This window comes from Pseudomyrmex gracilis, unplaced genomic scaffold (assembly GCF_002006095.1).
Source record: "Pseudomyrmex gracilis isolate BER0280 unplaced genomic scaffold, ASM200609v1 scaffold_756, whole genome shotgun sequence".
NCBI lineage: Eukaryota > Metazoa > Arthropoda > Insecta > Hymenoptera > Formicidae > Pseudomyrmex > Pseudomyrmex gracilis.
Window position 1 is genome coordinate 4,156 of NW_018021340.1, and position 7,722 is coordinate 11,877.

Below are 7,722 nucleotides of genomic sequence, written 5' to 3' on the forward strand. Positions count from 1 at the left end.
TTTAAGTGCAATTAATATAACAAAAAATCCAGCACTCAACATTCTTATCTCATTTTTTTTATTTTAGGAGGTGACAGGTAATAGTTGTCGCATCGTTCTTTTTTAATTATTAAATTTATAAATAAAAAAATAGAGATTTTGAGAGGTAGTATTATTTTGTTCCTTATATTAGAGACATCGAATAATACCAGATAAGAAGAAAAACACATGTTTTTGATAAATAAGTAGTAAAAACAATTCGCTAACGCCAGAGTTTATTATTCAGGTGACAGTAATTGGGTCTTTTACCCTAGATGTATGCGCATTTTATATGTACTTACATTTAAACGTGTAAATTTTCACACGTAATAATTTGAATTGAAATTTCAATTCGAAAATTCATCTTAGATGCTTGATTTGCATCTCAATAAATGAAATATCCAATTTATCTCTCTTACCAAATTATTACGTGTTAAAATTTACACGTTTAAATAAAATAAGTATGTACATACATATAAAATGCGCGTACATCTAGCATCGCTCGTATAGACTTTCTAATTCTTAGTTTGCTAAAAAAAAATAGTTTATTATGTCATTTTAATATTTAATTATTGGAAAAAAATAGATTAAATACTCAAATGTAAAAGTAATTTTATGTATATTANGGATTATAGATAATGTGTACATATATAATATAGAAATAAGTCAAGATATAATTAAATGGTCCTTTAAATATCATACAGTTTGACTGAACTGCAAGTCTTGCTCAGTTTTTGCTGTTATTTTGCTATCAAGTCGTGTTACGCAAATCTTGCTTCATATTTGGCNTCAATTTGGTCTCAAATTATGTGCAAGCTTTGCTCGGTTTTTGCCAGCAATTTGCTGTTATGTTTTGTCAACAAGCTTGGATATATTTTTGCTAGCAATTTTGCAANATTGCCAGATAAAACAAACTCTGCATCATATTTGGTGTCTTTCTGCTAACAAAATTTGTAACAAGCATTTGGCAAGATCTGTTTCGACAGATTTGGTTATCTGGGTGTAGTTATAAAACTTTTACTTATAAGTACATTACCTTGTACACAAGAGAATTTGGATGTTTTGCAAACTTAATATTTTACAACATTTGCATTTCTTGGTATCATCAACAAATGTTTTTACAAATATATATTCATTATAAATATATATTATTGAAAGTTTTAAATGTATAATTACTGAGTAAAATTCAAAAAATGAGGTCTAGATTACTACAACAAAGTTTAGGTTACATTACTACAACAAGGTCTAGGTTACTACAACAAAGAAATGTTTATACAATCAACATTTATTAGGTTTATAGCTTAAACTTTAAATGTGTTATTAGAATAACAATTAATTTATTAGAATATTAAAAATATTTATTTAAAATACACACTTAAAACTAAATGTGCTGGTAATGCCACCAAAAATGCAAATGTCTTTGTAATAAAATATTGAGTTTGCAGAACACATTTTATACGTTCAATTTTTCTATGTATAGAACACTGTATTTATAAATAAAATGTTTGCTGCTTTGTGAAATTGTATACAACATAGTTTACAATATTTTGTTAAAATAAACTCTTAATATTTATATTAAAATCTTTCAATTTTATAAAGAAAATTTAAAACATTAAAAATCAACAAAATATTTTGTCTAAAAGAGTTGTATTTATGATTGTTTATTTTGTTTTTGTACTATACAGACCAGAAAATTCAAATAGAGCACAAACCTCAATTGTTAACACAAAGACATAATAAACGAATTTATCCCAAATATTGGAGATAGATTAACTTTCATTAGTAAATATGAACAATATACACAAAAACAATATAATGTAAGTTTCTGGCTAATTTATTTATCTAATTTACTTTTGGGCTAAATATTTGTAGAACATTTTTCTTTTGTTTTTATGTTTTATTATGTTTAGGATGTTTGTATCATTGCAATGGAAAATAACGATGTAACGTCACTTTTATTATTACAAGAAAAAATTCTATTTTTATTGGATCAAGAAAAAGATCTAACTACATTAAATATTACGGATACNTCAGATAGTGATTGCACTGTTATAGTATCTGAAGAAATTAAACAGACTAATTCTGATATAGAAGGTTCTAAAGATATGTCTGATTATGATTTAACCGAACTACTTAAAGCAGCTCCAATGGGAAAAGCTATTTTATCATTTTACAATAGCAAACAATGTTTAAATGACTGTCTTCGAAATAAATTGGTCGATATAATAATAAGACACTTATTCTCATTTTATTGCAGATAGTAAGATAATTAATGTTCATAATTACAATAATAAGTTATAAATTGTATACAATTAATCTTTAATTATTAATTTTAATTTGTAATTATATATAGTTATTGTAAAACTTTTATATAATTAATTGTGTTGTTTTTCAGTCGATTAACTCATANAAATTATCTATCAATAATAGAAAAAATAAAACAACAGTTTCCAAAAGAGCCCTCAATAATATATTACATCCCTGCAATAAAAAAACATGATTCTCCATTGAGTAAAAGTATTATAGCAAACGGAAAATTGATAGATAAAGCAAAAAATTTAATATATCAAGGTGGCTACGCAAGGCCAACAAAGAAGAGAAAAGCAACACAAATAGAAAACACGCAAGAAATACTTAAACAAAAAACAGGTAAAATGAGAATGTAATAAGAAATAAATATGTGTATACACATTAAATATATATGAAATATATAAAAAAATATATGTATGTAATATATATATGTAGTATATATATTGTGCAAATTTGTGTGTATTTTGACAATACTATTGTCATATTAATTTAAAAATTTTTAGATTGTTCTACAAACAATTCATATTTATGGTTAAGTTCAAGAAATGAACCTTGGGAAGAAGTTCTAATTCACTGGAATAATACCTTTTTTTAAGACAAGAATCCGAAGCAACCACTGCATATGACTTTATAAATCAATGGCCCATTTTAAAATTATCTAATGTTGATACACTTGTAAATTACCAATTAATATAATTCTTTTTTATTTTTCATTTCTTTTTCTCTTTTTTTCTCACAAAGTGCTAGCTATAATTATATTTTATTCTGTTACAGGTAAATAATGATTTTGACAAACTGTTTCCAAACAATACTTTAAATTTATTGAAATATTGGCACTTATTTTTTGANAAAATAATTCATTACAAACAAGGTCACAACAAGGAGAATCTTAAACTTGACATTGAAGATCTGAAATTACTTTCTGAAAGTAAGTATATTTCTATAGTATTTTTTTATAGAATTAAATATATATAGTGATCCATCTATTTGATAATAGCTTTTAACTTTTTTCAATAAACTATGAACATTAGTTGATGAAATTGTAAAATTGATCTAAATTCATGATTCTGGAAACATATATCAAAGTTAAGATCATTAGTTCTAGTTGTGTAAAGTTAGGTTAGGTAGTTATGATTTTTCTTTGTTTTAGATTCCAAAGTAGCAAAACAAATAATACTTTTGTGCCATATTTTGCCACCAAAGGGCTCCATAACCAGCATTACGATTATTAACACAGTTCTATTCCTTCTCGTGCAATTCAACAATTTAACTTAGAGTCAATTTGGTCATACAAAAAGATACAGTAGTGCCTCGCGTATTTGCCACGTTTTTGCCTCGAGTATTTGCCACGAGTTATCCCCACCAATTCCTAGAAGTGCCTCGAAGCAGCGAGCCGGGAGTTCCCCCTCCTCAATTCTTAGAACTAACGAAGCGAGCGGCCGCGTTATTTATAGTAACTCGTGATCAGTAATAACAAATAAGTCACCAAAATCATAAAAATAAAAATGTTATATTTTTTAATTTATAATTATAAAATTATTTTAATTACATTGCCGATGTTTTTTCCAATAAAAATGATGCCGAACAAGCGCATATTGAAGGAGTTTTCTTACATGAATAAGAATTAGAAAAGAAGTGCAAAATGATATACTATTCATTATATTAATAATTAATACACTATTTATTAATGTGAATAAAATGAAAAATTAACAAAAATAAAAAAAAGTTAAAAAATGGAAGTAAAAAAGTTTATATATGCAAAAGTTACATAATATTATTTTTGATAGTAATAATCTAGTAAAACTTTAACATAAAACTGAACAAATTCTGACTGTGTTTCAGCCCATAAACTTAATTTATCAAATAAGTCTACTTCTAATTCATTTTCTTTGATTTCGCAATTTTGTCGTGATGTTGTTTCTTCTGTTTCTTTATCGTTTTCACGAATCAATTCAGCTTCTTCGCAATGAGAAATCCAATTGTCTACTTCGGTAAAAGAATAATTTTCAATTTGTTCTATCACTTCTATTTCTTCTGTTTGTGTTTGTCGCTTAAGAAGTTTTCGCCACGCGTTGTAAATATTTGTCTTTGATACTGATTTCCATTGTCAATTAAATCAATGCAATCTTTAATGTCGTATTTAAAATAAAACTCTTGGATTCCTTTTGGACATTGAAGTACCTATGAAATTCAAACAATAGATTAATAAAACAATAGAAAGATGATTGCAATGAGCTCAATGAGAAGATGTAAACATATAACAGATGTGAATAATATTCATTACTTGCCTTTTGAAGTAAGTTGTATCGGAAAGATTTTTTGCATTTTGCAATTAATNCCTGATCCATCGGTTGCAGAATGGAAGTCGTATTAGGAGGCAAAAACATTACTTCAAAATGTTCGCTTTTTCTGTCACGAACATTATGGCCTTTAAAATTGTCAACTAAAAGGAGAACTTNGCCTATATTATTATCTTGTAATTGTCGCTGCCTGACGGTCGGTTGGAAATGATTTTCATACCAATTATTAAAAATTTCTTCATTCATCCATGCATTCTTTTGATTTTTATATATGACAGGTAACTTATCCTTAACATGTTTTAATGCTCTTGGACAAGCATATTTATGTATAAATAGTAAGGGCAATTTATGGATGCCCATAGAATTGGCACAAAATCCTATACTCACACGATTTTTTTTCACTTTGCTTCTTTCCACTCGTTTTTCAGATGTGTGAGCCAATGTTTTTTGTGGAAGGCTTTTCCATAATAAGCCCGATTCGTCCATGTTATATATATTATTTACATCTATATTTTCTTGTTCTATTTTTCTCGTCAGTTCTTCAATAAACTGTTCTGCAGCGATTTCATCGGCGTCAGCTCGCTTACCATGAATATGAACCAAACGAAAATTGTATCTTTTTTTAAATCGCCATAACCAACCATAGCTCGCAGTAAATTTTTCTGGAATCCCAAGTTCCTGATGCAACTCTAATGCTTTTTGTTGTATGAGATTGTCTGTTATTATGTCTCCTAACACACGTCTTTCCAAGATNCATGTATTTAAGCGAATGTTAATTTCTTCAACACGAGACGTACTGCTTCTTTTCCTTTTTTTTGATATTNCACTCTCAGCAAGTTGTCGAATGCGCACTGCATTTATACGATAATTCCGAATGCTTCTTTTGCTTAAGCCATATTTGTCGGCTAAAGAATTTACACTATTACCATCTTGTAATTTTTTAATAATTTCTAATTTTTCTTTCACTGTAGGATCATTTCTTGAGTCATACATTTCACTTCGCGTATGTATGTACACGTAAATGTAAACTCGAATATTTAGAGAATATTAAAACTTGAATATTAAAACGATGTGACTGCATAGGCAGTTCAGACTCGACTGACTGCAAAGTTACATTTTTGTTTTCAACGAAAGAAAGAACACAAAAGAGAAAGCGGGAAAGAGCAAAAGCGAAAANCTGCGAGAGCCTAATTCGGGGAATCTAAGATAATAGGCGGCATTTCTTGGTATAGTACCTGCCTCACAGATTTGCCGCGCGCGGAACCGAAGCGCGGCAAATCTGTGAGGCACTACTGTACTCGCTTTTCCTGTTCGGTCTGAAATTCGACAATCCAAACGATTCTTAATTTGACATCGATCTCGGCACGTAAATCCGAGTGAACAGTGCGACTTGTGACAACTTCCATCGGAGGAGACGACCAATTCATNCCACCTGAGTCCAGCTGACAGACTCCTGACTTTTGGGCGAAGCGAATCAATCACTCATCTCGACATTCTACCGTAAACAATAAGTAGTGAGTACTTACTAATGCAATAGTTTTGCAAAACAAATCTAAGGTTCCCACGCACACAGTAAAACCTTCTTCGAGACGGTTGATATTCGGAAGAAAATGATTAAATTTGACAATTCAATTAATAACTGCTTCATTTAGTAAGTTCTTCTCCTCGACATCCTAACCGGACTAGCGTTTCGCGGTGTCAAACCGTTCTTTTTCCGTCAGATTAGCGACTCACGACCTTGCTTGTCGTTCCGAGCCGCTGCTGACTTCTGATTCTGTCAGATTAGCGACTCACGACCTTGCTTGTCGTTCTGAGCCGCTGCTGACTTCTGATTCTGTTAGACTAGCGACTCACGACTTTGCTAGTCGTTTCGAGCCGCTGTTGACTTTTCATTCCTGTCAGACTAGCGACTCACGACTTTGTGTGTCGTTCCGGGCCGCTGCTGACTTCCATTTCTATCGGATTAGTGTTTTACGACGTCAGTTGTTCTGAACCGCTGCCGATTTCCAATCACCACTGTCAAACTTTGAGCAGTAGCAAATCATATGAGGTCGTCATACTGCTCCGAAAATCAACCGTGATTCTAACAACGCAATATCCGAAACCGAACTTTGCGGCGGAGAACCGCTGCCCGTCGAGCGAGCGGACCAAAGCGTACCAACCCCCGTCTATCCGGCAATAGCCTAAATAGTAACGGTGCTCATTTACATAAGGATGTAAAATATTGAAAATACTAACAGTGATGTTAATAACGAACTCCCAGGATCAAAAATAATAACAATGCCAATGTATATTCAAATTCACACCGAACTTCATCACACGTCCAATTATTTAATTCAACTTGCGTAAGAATATTTTTTGAATAAATCTAAATGTTAATACTTTGAATAAAAATGATTTATATGTTCATAAGAATAAAAACGGCTTCAACTAATTAAATGAACTTTTGAACATCTATCCTAAAAACTCATTCCTGTAATCTCATCACGTGATCACCAGGTTCTGTCCCAGGTAAATTAGATTTGTTTCTAAGACCTAAAAAAAGACGGACGAATGAGAAGACGTTAGACAAGTAATATCGGCAAGTCCGTTGACTTGACTACGTCGTTGAACAGTCTCGCTCGACTCGCATGCTTGCCTTATCTCATTAGGTCAGTGTGCCGAGATATAATACACAAAAGTATCGTGTGTCAAGTTGCGTTCCTCCGTTAGGACCCGATCGTAACCGTAGGACGTAACATCATTAATGAAGTGAAGTACATATACGAAAATTGTTTAAAGGCATTGGATATATTGTTCAAAATTTTTCACGTTATGCGTATTCAGTATCCTCCGCAAAGCAAACATATTTATGAAGCCATCGAAGTGATAATCTTTAAAAGCCAAAAAAAGATTTAAAAAGATACACTTTTATTTAAGATATTATTGAAAATATAAAATTTGATTAAAGAATCTTTTAAGAGGGTCCTGGAGTAAGACCCGAAGTCCGCACTGGGGTCCCTGCCCGGAAAGTGGCGCCCTCAGTGGTTAAGTTATTCCGTCCTTCTTTTAAAGTGAGACGGCCTAATCGCGCTGTCTCGCGTCACCGGTCTTT